General features: G+C 45.0%; 1 long non-coding RNA gene across 1 annotated transcript; it reads right to left on the bottom strand.

The window, feature by feature from the left end:
- Positions 1–13,993: 13,993 nt before the first annotated feature.
- On the bottom strand, positions 13,994–23,533 carry LOC117559271. Its single transcript, XR_004570953.1, has 3 exons — positions 23,405–23,533; positions 23,168–23,281; positions 13,994–14,901 (listed from the first exon to the last, which is right to left on the bottom strand). It is a non-coding gene; the product is annotated as an uncharacterized LOC117559271 (long non-coding RNA).
- Positions 23,534–23,811: the final 278 nt, after the last annotated feature.

Below are 23,811 nucleotides of genomic sequence, written 5' to 3'. Positions count from 1 at the left end.
TCTCCAATGTGGACAGCATCCTTTTTGCTTTTTGCTTTTCTCTTGCATCTGACAATGTTTCAGACAGTTTAGACTTTTTTCTCTGAGCAGTTGGAGTAGGGGGGCTGAAGTACTTCGACTTTCTTTTCTGGGTTTTAATTTGCTTCCTCCATGTCTCCTCTTGTGACAGAGGAAGTGTCTCTGGTCTCTCAGATTGTCTTTTGTCTTCAGCGTATGTTTTGGAAGGAGGCACCTGTGTTTTCATTATTGCAACGCCCTTGAGTCTTCCAACTACAAACTCTTGCTGTAGCTGGAGAAAGTCTCCTGCTCTTCTGTGCAATTTTGATGAAAGGATCACTTTTTGTTGTTGTGCGGAACCAGTTCTCTACAACAGCATTACTGTCACAGGTTTTGCCAAGATCTTTAAGCATCAGACCTGTCCAAAGAGTCACAGTACCAGCGTAATGGAGAATTATTTCCACAAGTGTCTCACAATAATGAGGATTTGGCTGGCATGCTCCGTTTGCGTCATCCTCCTTCCCTGCTTCCTCCTGTGCTTGTGTGACCACCTCTTTGATAGGAGCAAAGAAAGGGGATTATTTTGCGAGAGATCTGTGCATGTCTTCAAAATGTGTGGTCTTCATCTTCATTTTTGAAATTTATATTTTCTGACTTCTGTGTCCGTATGGCATCCTGCAGTGCTGAGAGATTTTTCTTACACCCATTAGTGTCAGTCTTTGATGAAAAAACATGTACCATACACCTTGAAATTGACAATACCAGGCCAAATACAGCAGCATTTTGAAGGAGGGCAAAACAGTACAAAAAAATTGTTTCGTCTCCTTTCTGCAGTTAACCTTGGACAACTTCATACTGATCAACTCCAGCATGTGAGCAGCACAGAGGTGTATTACTGTCAGCTGCACTGACCTTGCCCTTGGCACACCTGAAAGCAAAGCTTGAGATATTCCTGAACACTGGTGATGTTAAATGCCTGAACTACTGCATGGATCATGGCCCAACAGAAATCAGTTTCGACTTTTTGGGGCTTGAAGTAGTCGCGACCCAGGCAAGTCAAACAATGCAGGATTGTTGCAGTACTCTGATCAGATGTTAGCATTTCTGCCACAGGAACCACAGTTGTTGTTGTTGACTGGCATGACATACAAAGTGCATAGTAAAGTACTGATTGGCTGAGATTTTGCAACTACACTTCCAGTGGCATCCAAATACAAGAAACAACGCTTATTCTTTTGTAGGTCTTGCAAAATATGAAGCTGGGTCTCAGAATAGGAGTGAACAACAAAAGGAGACATTGCAACGTACTGCATTGTACTGTGCTTGATTTTTGAGCTGGGATTTTACACATCCTGCTTTTTTTGAATTTCCAAGCACTCCACAAACACATCCCTATCCAAGCGATTCTCAAGATTTTTTTCAGTTGATAAGTTTTCTGCAGAACTCTGACAGATTTGATATGTGTGGTTCCCTGCCAAAAGTTTGTCTTCATCTGCTCTTGCAAGTGTTTTTGTGTGAACATGCATAGGAGAAAATTCTCCAAGTTGTCCTTTGAGGTCTTCACGCTCAGGTTGACGACACAGTGTGTTGTTCCTCACAACTATGGCAGACCTGGCAGTGTGCACGTAGGTCTGTGTCATAATAAGCATAAATGAACATTTCTGAAAAGGGAGAAAACAATCAGATATGGTTGCACTTTTTACCTTGTTTCGGGAACCATTAATGATATCAATTCCACCTCCCACGCAGGAAAATAATGCCTGTAAAAACTAGATTGTATTAAGCTGGGTTTGAGGTTTGCCTAAAGTCTTTCTGCCTTGGCATACCAGTCAAAGTATGAGGACCCGAGATGAGAGCAGTTTAACCATTTATTTCCTTCACAACATTTGTTGACTGTCACAGTTAAAGATGATTTAGAGGCTAGAATATAAACACAAAAATAGCAATCAGAAAGAGCAAAACACTAGCGTACAATCAAATCAAATGTTGCTTTAACATAATTAACATAAAACAAATATCAATAACTTTAAAACATATTAACGACCTACTCAAATAATGCATCAAACAGTAAACTGGTGAGGAGAGCACATGTGAATCGGCTGCTTCAGACTGGAGATGGGTGAGTCCTGATTCATCCGAATCATTAACCCGGATCCTAGTAATGACCTGGGAGTGACGAGTCTCCCCTCTCCATTAACCCGAGTCCTTTGAGTCCTACACCTGGTGACGTACAAATTAAAACAATAAATTGCGTCACTCGCTACTCTCCTTATAACATGTAAAATCACATTACAACGTACCCCAGTCCATCTGCCTAGCCTTTAGCAAGTAGGATAGCTGCCAGAAGTTATCGTTTGGCTCAGGGGACACGGATCAGTGAAACTTCCTGCAGACTTGTGCGGACTCAGAGCCGTAACCGTATAGCAGATCCAGACTCGTCATGCACGAGCATCGCCGCGGGAACTGGGAAGTCATTTTACTTAGGGGGTGCGGACAAAAGTGGGGAGAGATTTCAAAAACAGTAACATGAAGTTTTTCAAATGTACACCATTCACAGCCCCGCCTCCAGCACCCCTACTTCCCGTGGCTATTGTGCACGAGTCAACAGCAGACTCAGAGATTCGCAAATCCTGACTCACTGTGCAAAACATAGCAGACTCGTGCGGACTCAGAGCTGTAACCGTATAGCAGCAGATCCAGAGATCCAGCAGACTCGTCGTCATGCACGAGTCAACAGCAGACTCAGATTTGCCAAATTTGCCAAACATTTTTATTAACCTGTTAAGCCCGAAGGTCCCCGCCGGCGGGTACTTTAGTTTTTTTTTTCACAACACTGTCTCAGGGGATCTTAATATTTAGGAACCTATTAATGTGTTATACCAGATTAACGGGAATAATCTCAGCTAACTGACGATACAAACAAATTTTACCAAAACAAAACACAAGTCTCATAAGAAGCATCTAAATGACCCCTGAGCGAAAAATGCTAACCTGTTACTGCACCGATAATCACTCCTAGTGTAACCCCGGTGTAATGTCCCCTCAGCAACAGACCACTCAGAGCTGGTGATTACTTCAGTTTATTTCCATACCTGCATTGCAATGGGCAACACACAATGGACACGTGAGCTGCGTTTCTCAACAGATCCTCACGCGGTATCTCAATCTCCTTTACAAAATAAGTGTCCAATAATCAACAACACAACAATGATCGTATAGTGGTAGTATAAACAATGTGAAACATTAAACATAAACAAACTGGTGTACCATTACTAAGACTAAGATTGGTTCAAAAGACCTCATGAAAGATGACACAAGAAGTGAGGATACCCGGCCCGGAGGAAGCCCGGGGTCCCCTTCTGGAGCCAGAACCAGAAGGAGGACTCGTCGGCGAGCGTCTGGTGGCCGGGCTTGCCACGGAGCCCGGCCGGGCCCAGCCCGAAAAGGCAACGTGGGCAACACCTCCGCTTCTCCGTCCCGCGGGCCCACCATCTACGGGAAACATCGATGGGGTCGGGTGCGCTGCCAGAAGGGTGGCAGTGAAAGCGGAGGGTCTCGACGGACCAGACCCGGGCGACAGAAGCTGGCTTTGGGGACGTGGAACGTCACCTCTCTGGGGGGGAAGGAGCCGGAGCTTGTGCGGGAGGTGGAGCGTTACCAGTTGGATCTGGTTGGGCTCACCTCTACGCACAGCGTCGGCTCTGGAACCTTACTTCTGGATAGGGGTTGGACTCTATTCTTCTCCGGAGTTGCTCAAGGTGTGAGGCGCCGGGCGGGTGTGGGGATACTCACAAGTCCCCGGTTAGGTGCTTCGTTGTTGGAGTTTACCCCAGTGGACGAGAGGGTCGCCTCCCTACGCCTGCGGGTTATGGGGGGGAAAACTCTGACTGTTGTGTGTGCTTATGCACCCAACAGCAGTTCAGAGTATACGGCCTTCTTGGAGACCCTGGAAAGAGTCCTGTATGGGGCTCCTGAAGGGGACTCTTTAATCTTGCTGGGAGACTTCAACGCACATGTGGGCAATGATGGAGACACTTGGAGGGGCGTGATTGGGAGGAACGGCCCCCCTGATCTGAACCGGAGTGGTGGTTTGTTACTGGACTTCTGTGCTAGTCATGGATTGGCCATAACAAACACCATGTTCGAACATAAGGATGCTCATAAGTGTACGTGGTACCAGAGCACCCTAGGCAGAAGGTCCATGATCGATTTCGTTATCGTATCATCGGACCTGAGGCCGTATGTTTTGGACACTCGGGTAAAGAGAGGGGCGGAGTTGTCAACTGATCACCATCTGGTGGTGAGTTGGGTCGAGTGGCGGGGGAAGCCTCTGGATAGACCTGGTAAGCCCAAACGTGTAGTTCGGGTGAACTGGGAACGTCTGGAGGAGGCCCAAGTTCAGGAGGCCTTCAACTCACACCTCCGGCGGAGCTTTTTGGGCATTCCTGTGGAGGTTGGGGACATTGAACCAGAGTGGTCGGTGTTCAAAGCCTCTATTGCCGAAGCCGCGGCGGGGAGCTGTGGTCTCAAGGTCCTAGGTGCCTCAAGGGGCGGTAACCCTCGAACCTCCTGGTGGACACCGGTGGTCAGGGAAGCCGTCCGACTGAAGAAGGAGGCCTTCAGGGATTTGTTATCCCGGGGGACTCCCGAGGCAGTTGCAAGGTACCGACAGGCCCGAAGGGCAGCAGCCTCATCCGTGGCCGAGGCAAAGCAGCGGGTGTGGGAGAAGTTCGGAGAAGACATGGAGAAGGACTTTCGGGCGGCACCAAAGTTGTTCTGGAAAACTGTCCGACACCTCAGGAGGGGGAAGCAGGGAACCATCCAAGCTGTGTACAGTAAGGATGGGATGTTGTTGACCTCAACTGATGGAGTGTTAGGGCGTTGGAAGGAACACTGTGAGGAACTCCTGAACCCGACAACTCCGCCCTCTATGTTAGAGGCAGAGCTGGAGTATGACGGGGGATCAACACCAATCTCCCGGGGGGAGGTCACTGAGGTCGTCAAACAACTCCACAGTGGCAAAGCCCCGGGGGTGGATGAGATCCGCCCGGAAATGCTGAAGGCTCTGGGTGTTGAGGGACTGTCATGGTTGACACGTCTCATCAACGTTGCGTGGAAGTCGGAAACAGTACCGAAGGAGTGGCAGACCGGGGTGGTGGTTCCCCTTTTTAAAAAGGGGGATCAGAGGGTGTGTGCCAATTACAGAGGCATCACACTACTCAGCCTCCCCGGGAAAGTTTACTCTAAGGTACTCGAAAGGAGGGTCAGGCCGATTGTCGAACCTCAGATTGAGGAGGAACAATGCGGATTCCGTCCTGGTCGTGGAACGACGGATCAGCTTTTTACTCTCGCAAGGATCCTGGAGGGGGCCTGGGAGTACGCTTATCCGGTCTACATGTGTTTTGGAGACTTGGAGAAGGCGTATGACCGAGTTCCCAGGGAGTTACTGTGGGAGGTGCTGCGGGAGTATGGGGTGAGGGGGTCTCTACTCAGGGCCATCCAATCTCTGTACTCCCAAAGCGAGAGCTGTGTCCGGGTCCTCGGCAGTAAGTCGGACCCATTTCCGGTGAGGGTTGGCCTCCGCCAGGGCTGCGCTTTGTCACCAATCCTGTTTGTAATATACATGGATCGGATTTCGAGGCGTAGTCATGGGGGAGGGGGTCTGCAGTTCGGTGGACTAAGGATTGCACCACTGCTTTTTGCAGATGATGTGGTTCTAATGGCTTCATCGGTCTGCGACCTTCAGCACTCACTGGATCGGTTCGCAACCGAGTGTGAAGCGGCTGGGATGAGGATCAGCACCTCCAAATCTGAGGCCATGGTTCTCAGCAGGAAACCGATGGACAGTCCACTCCAAGTAGGGAATGAGTCCTTACCCCAAGTGAAGGAGTTCAAGTATCTCGGGGTCTTGTTTTCGAGTGAGGGAACAATGGAGCGTGAGATGGGCCGGAGAATCGGAGCAGCGGGAGCGGTACTGCAGTCGCTTTACCGCACCGTTGTGACGAAAAGGGAGCTGAGCCAGAAGGCAAAGCTCTCTGTCTTCCGGGCCATTTTCGTTCCTACCCTCACCTATGGTCATGAAGGATGGGTCATGACCGAAAGAACGAGATCGCGGATACAAGCGGCCGAGATGGGTTTTCTCCGCAGGGTGGCTGGTGTCTCCCTTAGGGATAAGGTGAGAAGTTCGGTCATCAGGGAGGGACTCGGAGTTGAGCCGCTCCTCCTTCGCGTCGAAAGGAGCCAGTTGAGGTGGTTCGGGCACCTAGTTAGGATGCCACCTGGGCGCCTCCCTAGGGAGGTGTTCCAGGCACGTCCAGCTGGGAAGAGACCAAGGGGTAGACCTAGGACCAGGTGGAGGGATTATATCTCTTCGCTGGCCTGGGAGCGCCTTGGGATCCCCCAGTCAGAGCTGGTTGGAGTCGCCAGGGAAAAGAAAGTTTGGGGCTCTCTGCTGGAACTGCTACCCCCGCGACCCGACCACGGATAAGCGGGAGAAGATGGATGGATGGATGGAAACTGGTGTACAAAACTCACATACCTGCATTGCAATGGGCAACACACAATGGACACGTGAGCTGCGTTCTGTTGGAGAGGTAGCACCACGCTCACGTTAGCCTATTAGCTCAAATTAGCTATTGACGAACACATTAATAAATCATATAACACAAATAGCGAATCACACAAAAAACATGTTGCTGTGAGCATTAAACGACTAACATTAAACTAAACAAACACAACATACGTTATTGTCCTAATAAAATACATTTTGTCCACAGACATAATACAATAGCACCTTACTCTCAACAGATCCTCACGTGGTATGAGAACCTCCCACAATCCATTGCGGTAACAAAGCTACAGCAATGCAGGCACGCGTTTGTAACACCAGATGGCGTAATTCTCCAATTTAACCCGGATTTTACACCAACCTTTATAACTCTGTTACATACACCCCCCTAAAATTCTGCTAAATTGGGGCAAAACACAGAAAACAACAAAACACACAGGAGATACAAAATACAAGCTGTGTAGAAATTTGAGCATAACCTCGTTGAAGTCAGTTTGAAACTGTCCACTTGGAACAAGTCAGCAAGAGATTGACCAAACCCCTTAATAACATAGACACAAAAGATGCGGTGTACACCTCTTATAAAATAAACATTACTCTTCTACATCTTGAAATTACTGAGGGACGCTGTAAGACAGTGTAAATACTGGTTGAGAAAGAAAAAAAACTAAAACATATATATATATATATATATATATATATAATCACTATCAGGAGTCTAACCAAAGAATTTGTCTCTCATAATAGAAAACACAGAACCACTTGTTGACACCGAGTCATCAACAATCTGCTCGTTCATTTCACAAATGAGTCTAGCTGGAAGCTGTATAGGTCTACCTGCCCTAGTGCAAAGTGGAAGAGGCTGTTCACTAACTACATGGCCCTGTGTGAGTGCACCTAGTTGTGTATCTGTTGCCATGCTAGGGGAGGGCACACAATGAGCTCTTTCTGCTGAGGGCTGTAAAGATGCATCTTGGGACACCTCACATTCAACAGTGGAGGGCAACTGTGCAACACGTATGGAAGAGTCTGAGGGATTCAAAACCTCACACACAACATGTGAGATCCAAGACTCTTCTGCTTCTGAAGGGGCTGTGCTCACAGCCACAACTGAAGAACAATCAGGCTGGCTGGCTATCTCATCCCCATCATTTGCATCATCCATCTGCAGGAGCCAGTTAACTGTCTTCGTCTCACTGTCCTGTACAGCAAGAGAAACCACTGGGTCACTTTGTCCACTTCCAGCGACAGAAGAGCAGCTTGACTCAAGATCTTCATCGCCTCCCACAGGGAGAAGCTTTGCATTCATCTGAGGAGGACAGCAGAGACATCAACTTGGGCAAACTATCACTCTGAAAACTTGTCACAGGAGATGTGATATTTTGGCAACTTACAGTTTTTTTCATCTGCAAAATGAGCCACTTGATGGCATTGTTGCCGAGAATCATTTCATCAGTCTGGCCTGGCACAACTAGAACAGGAATTATTACCTTATAGCCATAAACTGATGCAGTAAGATCATACATGGCAGATGGAGTAACGAGATGACCACCACAACCAACTATGACAAAGTCTTCAGCTGATTTCCTTTCCATGTTAGGGGCAGATTGTGAAAGTCTTATGTCAGCTGCCTCACTAATTGTGCATGCCATAGATCCACTGTCCACTAATGCTTTGAGAGCATGTCCATTATTGGTGGTCACAGCTGTGTGGAATAGACTATCAGTCTCTGGGAGTCTTTGCAGCCTTTGTACAATCAGTGTCTTATTTGATGGCACCATGCTGCTGTAGGTGTCATACAATGTTTCACAATCATCAATGTCTTTCATATCCAAGGTGGGAGGCTCACTCACATAATCTGCACTATCCTCCCTCTTGTGGAGATCATTCAGTTTCCCTGCTGGTTGTAGTGAGGAGGACGTCTCCCCTATGGGCACTCACGTCTTGGGTGGCCAGGTAAGTGACACAGGAAGCAAAGTCTATTCTCTCGACAGTGTATGAAAGCAGAGTGAGAGCTGTCATTACATATAGAACAAGGCATGTCCATAAAGCCCTCAATCTTTGGTGGCTTGTTGCTAGTATGTTGCCTCCTATTAGCTTGAGCATACCCAGGGGCCTGAAGCAACACCTTCTCCAGCATGCCAATCAACCTCTCGAAAGCGGGGGTGTCCTGGCTCACAGCTTGTGCCTGTTTGGGAATGTCTGACACTAAAGCAGCATTAGTGTTCACCTCAGCTACATTCATGTGTATCCTGCCTCTCTCTGTGGAAGACCTCAGTCCCTTCTCTAAATGGTATTCATCTAACACTTCCTGAACTTCTCGTGCTGACCATTTATCAATTGTCTTGGACCTAAATGTAAGAGCTAAATCTCTGCTGGGGCAGTGTCTGATGAACATACGTGTGACTTCAATACTGGACACCTTACCCTGTTCCCTAAGACAACTGTCAGCCACATCGACAGCTCTGTTTAGCCTGAGCCAGTACTCATATTGGTCCTCTTGTTCTTTTGGTAGGGTGGAATACAAGTCAGCTAAGGGCACAGAAGAGCAATGGCTGGAGCTGAAATGTTTGCGGAGGAGTCCATAGATGGCCTGCGGGTTCTCTTGGACATCAATTCCACTATTTCTTATCCCAAACTTCACAACATCCTTTGCTCTGCCCCTCAGGTGAATCAGAATTTCTTCAGCTTGATGCTCTGGCTGGATACTGCTTTTCCTGATGTAATTTCTCATCAAATCCTCCCATTCATCAACAGGCAGTGTGTCTGAACTCTCTCCTCTGAACACAGGTGGGTCTTTAACTCCTCTCTGAGTGACTAGCTGGACTTGGGAGAGATCCAGTGTTTGGCTGGGGAGTGTGTCTGTGTTAATGCATGTTTCTTCATGACTCGTGTGCGCAGCAGCTGTAGTGTTAATGCGTGACATAATACTATCAGCTAGCTGCTGCCCTATCTGCTGCACAATAGTGCTCATTTGGTCAGCTAGTCTCACATCATCAGGAGGGTTGGGGACTGATGAGCTAAAGCACTGTGGTGTAGATAACTCTACTGTAGGTTGGATGGAAGGTGTCATCACATCTCCACTTCTGATAGGACTGTGCACTGAATCCCCATCAAAAGTTTTCCTATCCCCCACCTTAAAGTCACCTAGTGAAAATGGGACAGGTGTGCTACATAGCCCTCTACCCCTACCAACATTGAAAGGAGTCATTTAAAAGGTATTAAATCTACTGGAACTCATGTTTTATCGATAGTAAACCAAAATAAAATGACAAGTTCAAAAGAATAAGGCTTATATCAACAAAATAAACCTGAGAGTCCAACACACTGAAGGAATTGAAGCTCCAAAACGTTGCAGCGGCGAGAAGACATCCACCCTGGTCCGGCCTAGTCAAGAACGGGTCACGGCACCAATGTAACCCCGATGTAGTGTCCCCTCAGCAACAGACCACTCAGAGCTGGTGATTACTTCAGTTTATTTCCATACCTGCATTGCAATGGGCAACACACAATGGACACGTGAGCTGCATTTCTCAACAGATCCTCACGCGGTATCTCAATCTCCTTTACAAAATAAGTGTCCAATAATCAACAACACAACAATGATCGTATAGTGGTAGTATAAACAATGTGAAACATTAAACATAAACAAACTGGTGTACAAAACTCACATACCTGCATTGCAATGGGCAACACACAATGGACACGTGAGCTGCGTTCTGTTGGAGAGATAGCACCGCGCTCACGTTAGCCTATTAGCTCAAATTAGCTATTGACGAACACATTAATAAATCATATAACACAAATAGCGAATCACACAAAAAACATGTTGCTGTGAGCATTAAACGACTAACATTAAACTAAACAAACACAACAGAACGTTATTGTCCTAATAAAATAATAACATACATTTTGTCCACAGACATAATACAATAGCACCTTACTCTCAACAGATCCTCACGTGGTATGAGAACCTCCCACAATCCATTGCGGTAACAAAGCTACAGCAATGCAGGCACGCGCAGTGTTGCCAACTTGGCGATTTTCTCGTTAAATTTGGCGGATTTCCAAACCCTCCGGCGACTTATTTGTGTCAAAAGCGACTAACGACTAATCTAGCGATTTATAATGGTGTTATTAGCGACTTTTCTGGTGTTTGGAGACTCACATTGTTCTGCAGTTAACGAGCCGCGGGTGCTGCCCGTGAGCCCCGCCTCCCTCCCATAGTACTCACAGGCGCTCAGACTGACAGTTGCCTGGCCGCAGCAGAGCTGCTGCTGCAGTCAGAGCAGAGAGGAGACAACCACACTCCCCCGCGTCGAGACTGCAAATGAATTGCGCATGCGCCAACTGCCAAGCCGTCCTGGTTTTGAGCGGGATTTAAATGTTGAATGTAAATGTTTCTTCACTCACTTTCACACTATAATAAATAACTGCCTTTGCTTTGCTTTGACTCACACAGCCTCAGTCACTCAATCACCTCGTCCACTGTGTGTGTGCCTCTCTGTGACAAGCTAAACATCATGGCACAGTCTAAATTGTATTCTCAAAAATACAGAAAGGAGTGGGAATCAAACCCTGAGTATAAAGGATGGTTGAAGCCATTTATTGGAGATGACACACGGGCATACTGCCTTTATTGTAAGGGGGATTTATATGCCAAACTGTCATGTTAAAACCCCAAAACATACTCAAAAGGCAAAGACATTTCTGATCTACTGTCGTCTGGATTTAACTCCGGTGGTTTCAAGTTTTGATCCTTGAAGGGTTGGGAACGTTGTTTGCCTACAGCCGCCATTACATGATATGCAAATTAGGCGATGACGTCATTTAGCGACTTCTGGCGACTTTTCGGACAGCCAATAGCTACTTTCATTACTATGGAGTTGGCAACACTGGGCACGCGTTTGTAACACCAGATGGCGTAATTCTCCAATTTAACCCGGATTTTACACCAACCTTTATAACTCTGTTACACTAGCTCCCTTATTACTTATCCTAGGTGCACATCCAACACATCGTTTATGATCGCAAGGAGACACAGAATCTAACTGTGCCCACCTTAACACTGAAAGATACAAACTTGCGACGTTATCAACAAAAACGTACATCAAAACAAGTGGCGCTAGGTAGCCCACAACGCTAACATGGCTTACCTTTGTCTTTGTCTGGTCTAAACTGGTCTTCAATGGCATTAAAACGATAAAAACAATGCTGTAGTTAATCCATAGGTTAATCCAATGTGACTGTGTCCCCTTTGAAATTTTCTGATAATCCATAAGCAATACAACAGCTTTTCCATTGCTTGATATGAGAGCAGCGTGAGTGTGTGCGGGACGATTTCCCTTGGATTCCATTGGCTCTAACGGTCAGAAAGAGATGTCACATGTCAAAATTGAACAAGGGGGGCCAGAGATATGGAAAATCCACCCAAATGACCCCAGAAGAGGTTTTTGCTAAATCTGTCTAAAAATGTCAAATATCACTTGTTTTGCATCAATCTTGATACAGGGTACTTATTATATGTTGTACTTTGGATTCCTAAAGCTTTTAGTCTACTAACCCATCATCCAAGGTTAGTTTTCACTATAAGTACAACATATTTTTTGGACGGACACTATCATTTACAGTTTTTTACTATATGTTCAATCTGAATTTTCTTTAAAATAAAAAACATCTATATTGATTCTGACTTTTCTATATCCAACTCACAGGTTTATCATTACTTTGAGAACAAATATTATTAATTTAACCCTTTTAGAAGGGAAGATATGGTCATTTGTTCTGGGAATGTCATTTTCGAGCCTGAAACCTGAAAAACAGGCTTGGGGCCTAACAGGTTAAAGCAAAAGACACTGTAGCGGAGGTTAATGTAACGTTAGTTGAATATGCTCGTGAAATGCAACAACTTTTTGGTTTCACCGGTAGGATTTCTACGCTCTTGGTGATGCTGACTCATATGACTCAAAGGACTCGTATGATCCGGATCTCTTCAATGACTGACTCAGAAGACTCCGTAAAAGGATCCGGATTTGCCATCTCTACAAGGAACCTCTGTGGGGGTCCTTGAGGATAAAAGGGAGAGGAGGACAGGGACCAGAGACAAGAGGGATAGGAGAGAGTTTGATCGCCTCCGTTGTCTTTTATCTGTCTGAACGAGGGGGCGGGGCTTTCCTAAAATGAAACTTTCCTATATGAAATAAATAATAATTGTTTCAAATGTTTAACTCTCCCATGACAATGATTCTCTGATCCATGCATTCATCACATCCAGAATTGACTCCTGCAACAGTATCCTTATGGCTCATCTTCCAAAGTCGTAAATAAATGCAGATCATCCAGAGCTATTCTGCTCCTCTGCCGCCCAAAGACCTTCTCCGTGAACACCTCACCCACCCTGTCCTGCAGAACCTCTACTGGCTCTCTGTCCCTCAACACATCATTTTTAAAGTCCTTCCCCTCATGCACAAAGCTTGTTGGTACATGGAGTACTCAAACTTTTTTTCTGAGGTCAAGCTATTGACTACAAATATTAAAACTATTAATACAGCGCAGTACAATTCCTGTATTCGTACCCACTAACACCAGAGAGAAATACAAAAATATTCCTAGTTATTTCTCGTAATAAGAATAGCAATTATTAAACAAAATACATGGAATTGCTATTATTTAATGTTGTATCCATTATGTGTAAGCTTCAATCAATTATTCATTTTTCTTTCTCCTCTTTTCCTGATTTGTGAATTGTTTTGTAGTTATTTGATGTATCTAAGTGTTTTGTTTTGTCATGTATGCCTTTGTTATATCATTTCTTTAAAATACAAAAAGGAGTGTGTAGAGGCGTACCACAGGGTAGTATTTCTTATCACAGCAAAGACAAACTGCAATATCTATGTTATGTGAGGTTTCACATTGTCCTTGCTTCCTGCTACAGGGAGGATAGAGTTTACAGTACGTCATAGACCAGTGGTTCCCAACCTTTTTTTTCTCGTGTCCCCCTTCATCTGCCCCTGAGGAGCCTTTAGAGAGGCTCTGCGTTGTTCCTCCCAGTGAAGGCCAATCTCTCAAACCAGCAGGCCACAATCACATACACCCCTCCATTTAGAAACTCTGTCACACTGTCTGTGGGTTTACTACTTCCCGTAACTCAGTGACAAAAGTGTCCCGTGTGCAGGGGGGGAGTGGGTTTCTGAAACAAAGTAGCAAATGGAAGCAGCTATGTCATAAGAATGCATCATATCTAAGGGACAATGCTTTAAAAGGAGCAGTTTCCGACAGCTCCTGTTATCAGAGGCAGGTGTCAGGAATGCCAGTCCAATTCTTGGCATACCTCTGTGTGCCAAGCTCCTGTATAAAAGTGAGAGCTACTGCTGCTGGCCCAGCATCCAAACAGCTTCCAGGAAAACAAGAGCTTTCATCCATTGATACCATCAACAGGAACTCACAGGAAACATGTGTCTGTCTTCCATTCCCCTCTGTGGCTTCCTCCTCATCTTAAACCTACAGCTGTTCTGCACATCTCCCATCAGCCCCGGCCTCTCTGACGCTGACATAGACTTCTTTAAGGTGAGGCTCTGATTGATCCTGAAACCTGGGGTGGTAGTTTGTATGAGCTCAAGGGAACATGGACAACACTTTCAACACTTGCAGAGACTGCATTTTATTTAACCGATTTATGTTTAGTTATAGATCGTATTGTATAAACATCATATCCTACATTATTTGGACCCTTGGGACCATATATGATATAATTGGACTTTGATGTGATCAGATATGAGTTACTGAAGTTAAATATGTGCTCTAAGCAAATAACTGAAAGTGTCATGATAACGTGACAAATAATGCTACGGTTGTTGAGTCAACCACATAGAATTAAGGGCTGAAAATGTGAATATTTGGCGATTACCCTGTAGAAGAATATCACAAATGCTTCTAATGGTCTTAACATCTGCTTCCGATTACTATGTCTAAAGGTGCTGACATCTTTGTTTGAAGGCCCTTCCTTGTATGTCCTTAATTGAATTTGAAATGTTTCTGTCTAGTATGCAAGACATGGCATAACCTGTGTATATGTGGATGTTATAGGAGCTCCTTAGCAGACTAGAGGAGTCCGTTTCCGAAGTGGAGCAGAGTGTCACTGCAGAGAGGAACCTGGAGAGCCTGAGCACAGAGGAGGCGGCAGACGAACAGCAGCCCCCCCCAACTCTGGATGAGGCAGCAATCAGGGAGTTTCTCTCAGCAAAGAACCTGAAGAGCATCCGCAACGACTCGACCAGGAAGTCGTCCAGCTGCTTCGGCCGGCGGATGGACCGGATCGGCTCCATGAGCTCTCTGGGCTGCAACACAGTCGGCAAATACAGTAAGTTACAGTGACCACATGTTTGTAATCATATTAAAAACATGTGTACCAATATTAAAATATAATAGTCCTAACAGAGCTGTTATTATCTGTTTCTCTTGCAGATCCAAAGTAAAGAGAAAGTCTTACCAGCACAATCCTGGAACTGCAATGTCTCTACTAAAATATGATTTTATTTGAAAGCTATTTATTTACTCATATTTATTAAATATTGTTAGTTGCTAACGTGTATTTATTTAAATTGAATATAAGAATGTTCTTTATGTAGTGTTTAATGTTTTAATAAATGTTTACAACCGCACATCATTGAGCCTATAGTGTTTCTAAAGCAGGGGTCTCCAACCTTTCTTCATTATATTCATTTCATTTCATTTCAAACCTTTATTTATACAGATAAATCCCATTGAGATCATTGATCTCTTTTTCAAGGGAGACCTGCTCAAGTAGTTCCACATGAAACATAAAAACATAAATAGAACAACAAAAAGACATCATACAGCATCATTTACATAATTATCCACATAAACAGGTACCTATAGCTTCCGATTGAGTAGCATCCAACCGAGCTTTAAAAACATTTAGTGGCACCAGATTGTTCAGTTTCTATTTAATTTGCAGACTATTCCAAGACAGAGGAGCTGCGCATCTAAAAGCTGTCTTCCCTAAGACAGTCCTAGCAGTTGGCACATTTAATAAAACCACAGCATTCGATCTCAGGCAGTAGCCACTTACAATTTTCTGTGAGATCAGGGAGCAGATATAAGATGGAAGTTTCCCTAACATGGCTTTGTATATAAAAATGTACCAGTGACTGAGCCTCCGTACAGTTAGTGAAAGCAAACCAGCCCTTGCATACAGGGTACAGTGATGGGTTAATGCTTTACAGTTTGTCACAAATTTCAGTGCACTGTGATACGCAGCATCTAACTTGACCAGGCAATTGGCAGGTGCATTCATATAGATCAGATCACCATAGTCCAGCACAGGTCAAAAGGTCACAGTGACTAGCCTTTTTCTGGCCTCAAGCGAGAAACCGGACTTGTTCCTGTAGAAGAAACCTAGCCTAACCCTCAGCTTTTTAAGCAGGTTATTTACATGACGTTTAACAGTGAGACAATCATCAAGCCAGATACCAAGGTATTTGTAACAGGTAACCACTTCAAGTTTTATTCCTTGCATAGTTACAATATCTAAAACAGGCTCTGGTGTCTTTTTAGCTTTAGAAAAGAACATTACCTTGGTTTTCTCAACATTTAAAAGAAGCTTTAGTTCAGAGAGCTGAGTCTGAATAATGTTAAAAACAGCCTGTAATTTAACAACAGCCTCCTGAATGGAGGGACCTGCACAGTACATCACGGTATCATCCGCATAAAAATGTAAAGTAGCTTCTTCCACATTTTCACCTAAACTGTTGATGTAGATGGAGAATAAAAGTGGACCTAAAACAGAACCTTGGGGAACACCATTAGCAATGTTTAACCACTCAGAAGACAGCCCATCAAAGTGAACACATTGGGACCTTTCAGAGAGGTAGTTCACAAACCACCCCACTGCATGGCTGGACATGCCTATACTGGCTAGCCTCTGCTTTAAAATGCGATGATCGACGGTGTCAAACACTTTTGAAAGGTCAATAAATAGAGCTGCACAACTCTGCTTATTATCTAAAATACTCGCCACATCATTCACCACTTTCATTGTGGCAGTGATGGTGCTATGTTGTTTTCTGAAGCCTGACTGATGTTTAGACAGGATGTCATTTGTACATAAAAACACCTTTACCTGTTCACTCACTAAGCATTCAAGAACCTTAGCCAGAACTGACAACTTAGAGATTGGCCTACTGTAGGCCTGTACAGTTTACAAAAGGGTAGAGTGAAGTGAAATCACAATAATGAACCAATTCATCTGCCGCTGTCGTGTGCCTCAGCTTTACAGCACATGTCCTCCCCCCGTAAAGAGCATCGCGGGGGGTCAATGGTTCTGGCGCTTTGTATTCCCTGAGGAAAGCCTGTAAATCTTGATTGGATTTTTTCATCTCAACCCATGTATGCTCACGCATAACGATCACTTTGGCCCCGTGAACAGACTGTAGCTCATGCAGCTTTTCTTCACTAGCAGCATGGAGCTGCTCAAATGTGCCACCTGTCCAGGGGTTTTTCTCATGGCCCTTGTAGCAAGATGGACACCCGTGATAGAAGCAACCAAGAAATTCCCAAACAATCTTGCCCCCGGCTACTTCGGCAAAACCATCCACGACAAAACGTGCCACTCATTTTTCTCCTTCGTTCAACGCATGTTGAATAAATACACCTTCTGTTTGGGCTATCCACTCTAGCCATTGAACACCTGCGTCTGAGTACGTCTTGTTTTCACGGCGGTAGTCGTCGGGTGGGGGTATTGCCAGGGTTTTGGGCGGTAGAAAGTTGGTGGTAAAAACTTTCATACACGCAGAAGCTATGGTCGCACGACTAAAAGGATCAACTCCTGTCTCTGCGAGAAACCCTTTTCGAAATAAAGTGGCCCCCTGGGCAAGAATGTCCACATCGTTTTTACAGTAAAGCAATGCCTGCTTTCGAAAATGAAAAGTACCCGTGCGTACCGTCTCATACCAGGTGAAAAAGTCACTTTTTTCATCAGTTGTCATTCGTTCAATCCCATAACAGTGTGCTGGGGGGTAAGGTCCGATATAACTCAGAGTAGCCTTAGAGCTGAAACTGTGTGGGAAGTATCCCTTGATTTTATCTTCAAATCCCAAAGCTTTTGGCATTGCTGCTAAACGCATAGAGAGATAAGACAGTGAGTCTATGTACTTTTGTCCGAAATCCTGGTCAGTAAAAGAGCTCACTTTACTTCCCTGCATTATCAAAGAGGGTTTTAATCCTTGCTCGATCATTGCGTTGATAATGAGATAGCTGTCAAAACCCTTAGCATTGTGAGCGATGAAGGTTGCATTTTTGAACTTTGGGCGCCTAAAGTGTGCCAGAAACTGCAGTGCACAGTCGGTGCCCTCCGCGACCCAAATTTCACCCGCAAGGGTTTTTGTGCACACCAGGAAGGGGACATGTACACCATCTGTCCCCGCCATTGTTTCAAAATCATAAAACACAATGTTGTCATTGTGTTCTGTCCAGTGCTTGAATTGGAATGAAAAAGGTGCCAGTACTCTAAAATCAGCAACTTTTTCAAGTCAATTTTATATATACAGCCCACAAACAAGAATTTGGCTACTATAATGCTGGTGGGTTTGTCTCTTTACTACTGTATATTTTAGAAAGGTTCACTGTACTTAACATTTTTTATGATAGGCAGCGGATATGGCTAAAGCTCAGTAAGGTCAATATTAACTGAAAATATAGCAATCAAAGTCTAGATCTTCTGCTGAAGACACATGAAGCAGAGACCTTTCAGGTGAGAGCCCCTCTGGTGGTGTTCAACATTAATGACAAGGAAACAAAGCTCTGGTCAGAAGCATTTTTTATAAAAAGCTTTAACAAAATTAAGTATTTCTGTACATTTTGAATGCAATCTAACTTTCCAACTCAGAAAACGAAAAACGAAAAAGTGCCAAAAGTCTTCTCACATGGCTGAGCTGCTTTGCAATATACTTCACCACTGAAGAATACAAATATGTATAAAGTAAACTATGATGCAATCTAACTTTCCAACTCAGAAAAATGATAAAGAGCATGAACAAAGAACATGTAAAAACAAATGCAAAATTTGCACAATCTAAAATGAGAAACTGTAACTGCAAGTAACAAAGTCTGAGCCATGGTAAAGAGTTACATTGAACACCAAGCTGATCAGATAACTCCCTGGTTGGTCTGAAGTCCTTCTATCTCCAGGATCTGTACAAATCGGCACATTATGCCAAAAGTCTTCTCACTGGGTGAGCTGCTTTGCAATATACTTCACATTGTTAGAAAAGGCTCCAGAAGGCCTTGGGGACATCAGTATCAGGGGCTGGAGCTGGACAGGCTCTTTCATCAGCACTTCTCCTTCCCTTTGCCAGCCAGGACCTCACATACTGTTCCGGATTGAACTGTCCTAGTGATGGTCCATTACATTTAATGAAAACCAGGCTGGACAGTCGGCTGACAGAGAGAGCATTCCTTTTTGCAGTAAGGATATCGTTCATGCAGCTGAATGCCCGCTCACACTCACTAGTGGAGACAGCGATGGTTCGGACTGCTTTCAGTAGAGGCTCCATGGCAGCAGGTGTACGGGATGCCCTGGTTTCCTTGTATTCGCGAAAGCCCTGAACAGTCTCTCTTCTGTCCACTTTCAGCACTTCGCACAAACGTAGCACCTCTACGTCCCCATACTGTACGTCTAACTCCTCTTCAGGCCAACTTCCAGGATGGATAACTTTCATGTCCTGGATTAGCTGATTGTCCCGGGCCTCCCGGCCATGTAATGGGATTTCTCTTGTGCTGACATGAGAGGAGGTTGTGGAAGTCATTCTGTGTCTCAGATTCTCTACCATACTGCGGAAAAACTGACCTGCATGAATCTGTACAAGCCTGCCATTCTCACGCAGGGTAACACCCTTGAAGGACTTCTCAGCTAGAGCTGTATGAACTGTAGTCATGTGTGGGCCAGGCATGGTGACCATGGATTCAAAAACTCGTATTTCTCGAGTTAAGAGCCTATCTGCTGTAGGCAGTGTCATCTCTCTTTTTTGGAGTTGCCGAGAGAGGTCGCTGAGCTCTGTGAGCGCATCGTACATCAGTCCCAGATTGCTGACAAACGTTGCAGATGTGAGCACATCATCCAGGCCCTTGTACTTTGCTCTGTCTCTGGAATCCCTGCTCGTGTCGTTTGCAGCATTTGTGAAGTGATCATGAAGCACTCGGTAGTTTTCCCAGACTGCTCTGACGCTCCTTTCACTTGAAGCCACCCAGCGGATGGACAAAACACGCCCTATCACCAGGAGACGCTGTCCGACTGCTTGCGCACACTGCGCTAACTGCCTCTGATTTTTGGGGGAGGCATGGAACAAGGAATAGAGTTTGTCAAAAAAGATCTGGAAATGACTGAGCCCTGAGACCTCCTTGACCACATCCCCAACTGCCAGCTCTAGACGATGATTGGAGCAGTGCCACACAAACAGGCTTGGGAATTTACTACACAACTGGGTAGCAACGCCTGTTCTCTTCCCTAGCATGACTGAAGCCCCATCACATGCAAAAGAAACAAAACACTGACCTAAAAAGTCCTCGTTAAAATCTCTTCCAAGACACTCCATTAACGCCTTTGTGATGTCATCAGCCGTTGTTCCATCCAACTCGATCAGCTCCCAAAAAAACGTTTCGGGCTCAGCATCAGCTAATGCTGAGCGTAGACACACAACAAGCACCGTTTTACCACTAATAGTGGTAGATTCATCGACCAAAACACAGAGTTTTCTTTGGTTTTCTGTAATGTCTTTTGCCATTTTTTTCTTCAGCTCATGAGCTATGTGGTCGATGATTTCGCCACAGGTTTTATTGGAGTGCAAAACCCTGCCCACGTTCAGCCCATTCAGTTTCTGTACATTCAAATCAATTGGCATGTCTGTGAATGGCCGGCTATGTTTGCCAATTTTATATGCCGTTCGAAAAACTCTGATAGTGGTGTCTAATTCAGATTTATGCATAGACTGCACTTGATGTTGTATAGTTTCACGTGAAGCAGATGTAAGGATGTCAGCAGCTTTTACATGGGCTTGTGATTCTTTATGTTCTTTGATTTTTTTTCTCAGGCTAGCTTGTTGTTTGCCCTTGTCAACACCGAAATGAGACACTGCACACTCACCCCATTCAGTTGACAGTTTCAGTCCTTGTCCAGTGTGTATTCCCAAAGATTTGACATCTCTGCATATCCGACATCCTAGCTTCTTATCTTTAAGAAGGAGCCATGCATTGGTCTTGCAAAAAATATTGCACCTGGTCCGTTGTCCAGCAGTCAGGTGCATCGCTTTGCCCGGTGTTGGTTGTGGCAGTTGAGCTAGCAGCAGCTAACGTTAGAGGCTCTGGAGGAGGCGGCGGAGCTAGTGCTAGTGCTAATGCACTAGAACTTGGAGCAGGAGGATCAACCAAAGAAAGCTCCCCATCAGACACAATTTCCAACACAGGCACAGCATTCTCTGTATTTGAAGTTTCTTCCGGCGACAACCGCTGTCTTTTTGCACTTTTATTAATCCACGCTAACATTTTAGAAATGCTCATTTGTGACGTGACTTGCTTTCCTTCTCTCGGGGGCGTGCCTGCTCTGTTCTATCACTCTACATAGCCACCCACTGGGTGGGAGTTGCACTGCATAAACACAACACACGTGCATCTAGGTATGTAAATTGTAAAGCATTAAAACATGGTTTTACTAACAGTTTTCAGTATGTTGTTACTTCGGCATTATTATTATTATTATTATTATTATTATTATTTTGAAACGTGTATTACTATTAAATCACGGTCAAATAGGTTAATTTTGACATAGTCGTTTCCACCACAGTATTTACATGGAGAAGATAAGCCCCGCCCCCTCTCCAGCACGTTCTGTTTGAATGACAGGAGTAAACAGCTGACAGCCGCTGTGAAACTCCAGCGGTTAGAGCGATGAGAATGTCCGTTCGGCACCTCATGACGCATCTACTGAGTACCGGGCGGCTGTATATATATATATATGGATGTATAATAAGAACGGCGGGAGAGTGTTGAGTACTGGCACGGTGCATGAGTACCGGAGTACCGCCAGCATGCCGGTACTGAGCAAGAAGTGCCGGTACTCCATGGGTCAGAACCAGAAGTGCCGGTACTGCGTACCGGTGAGTACCGGCCCAATTCCAGCACTGGTTCTGTCTCTTTGGGCAACACTCCGATGTAACACAGATGTTTTTCACCATTGGCTGTAGAAGCAGAGGGTAATTTTTCCTTGCATGTCTTACATTTTTTCACAGCACACTTGTGTGTTTTATCTGCACTACTTTTGGGGATATAGTAAGAAAGTTGGCAATCTACACACTTTTTGTGTAAATCGGAGTTACTGGCAATGTCTGATGATCTCTGTGTCTGTTTTTTATGTCGAGAGTGACAGCCGACCGTACGACACGTTTTGTTACAGTCTTTACAAAAGATGGGTTTAAACTCTTCCAGAGTACATGAGGGGTCAAGGCAGACAAAACAATGACCAGTACAGGAATGAATCCATTGAGAGCTGTAGCCTGTGTAACAATGTTCGCAGACAAATGAAGAGCCTAAAAACCCCTTCAAGTTTTTAATCCCATAGTAGTGGTTTTTGAAGAGAAACAAAAACACAGTTTTGTCTCGTTTGGGACCGTCTGTCTGGAATTTACAGTGAGTACGATCTTCATCGCCTCTGTAAAACACCACAATCTTGCATTTTAAACTCTCTTCGAATTTAACAATGTCGTTGAATGTCACAGCTGTCTGATCTGTCAAACCCACCCTCCTTTGAATATCTTTACCACGTTCAAAACCTTCTTTATCAGTGAGGTTGTCATGCAACAACAGTGCTAAATTAATAGCAAAACACAGCTGGTTGGACGGGTTCTGTACAACGTAAAGAAAACGCCTCTTCTTTTTAACAATCTCATTGTCCAACATTTTACAAGCCAATCTTTTAGCACCACCATGGGGGGATTGTACAATTTGCACCACTAACTCGAGGTTGCTGTCTGCCATTACCTCTAAATTTGACTGTACAGCATTGAACAGGGCCTCCTCAAAATCAGCCAGATTGTCGCCATTGGCATCTAAAATGGCTGACACATTAGCCTGTAGCTGCTCGCCCCGTAGCTCAACCTGAACAATATCTTCCCTCTCTGCCCGTGAAAAAGCATCATTTAGCATATCATGTACATATCAGTTCATCAGAACTCCATAATAGGATGTAAAGTCTGCTTCATTATTAGGAGGGGTTAGGACTAGAGACTGACGCAGTTCTGTGTTATTGAATACAGGTCGAGACAAAACACTTGGTGTGGCATTTCGGTTAGCCCCCCCTCCATGTTGTAACGAGGGGCCTGGTGATTCTGAAGCATTCGGGGTGTCATTCTGATCAACATGTCCACCACTTTGCATGGAGAAAACTGGTGATTCTGAGTCACTCGAGCTGTCAATAACATATCCACCATTCTGGACGGCGGAAACTGATGATTCCTCATTGGTTGAAGCTATGCTATTTTTGACCGTTTATGAAACCAAATCAGAAATACATTTGTCACAGCTGAAGAAACATACCGTTCGGTTACATCGGCATCAATTTACATGAGACCCTCCAGCTTATTCAGTGGGTGTATCCAAAAAGTTGGCAGTAGCAGCAGTGTTGGTCCCCTTGATAATAGCTTGACTGATCTATACAGAAAAAAAAAAAAGACAGAGAAAAAGAAGGATAAGTATTTGAAAAACACAGGATTATACATTTAACAACTATTCATTTATCAAACATCTTATAAAATAACCATAAAACTCATTTACCGGGGTGATATCTTGTCAGAAGGGGGTCTGTGAGGAGTGCAATATCGATCTGAATCTCACGTAGAGTCTGTGCTGATAGTTCACCCCCGACCTGCTGACTAGGGGCTGAGTCTGTCTGACTCGATAGGAGTGTGTCTTGAACGGGGTGCAACTCAAAGTCGTCCAGATAGGCACTGTAGGCGTCAAAATCGGCCTGCAGTTCTGGTGGAATTTGCAGGAAGGTTTCAGATATAGGCTGCTGCTGCTGCTGCTGCTGCTGCTGCTGCTGCTGCTGCTGCTGCTGCTGCTGCTGCTGCTGCTGCTGCTGCTGCTGCTGCTGCTGCTGCTGCTGCTGCTGCTGCTGCTGCTGCTGCTGCTGCTGCTGCTGCTGCTGCTGCTGCTGCTGCTGCTGCTGCTGCTGCTGCTGC

This window comes from Gymnodraco acuticeps, unplaced genomic scaffold, assembly GCF_902827175.1.
Source record: "Gymnodraco acuticeps unplaced genomic scaffold, fGymAcu1.1, whole genome shotgun sequence".
In the NCBI taxonomy this organism is placed as follows: domain Eukaryota; kingdom Metazoa; phylum Chordata; class Actinopteri; order Perciformes; family Bathydraconidae; genus Gymnodraco; species Gymnodraco acuticeps.
Note: the sequence above shows the minus strand (reverse complement) of the source record. Positions and strands in the feature narration are given on the sequence as shown.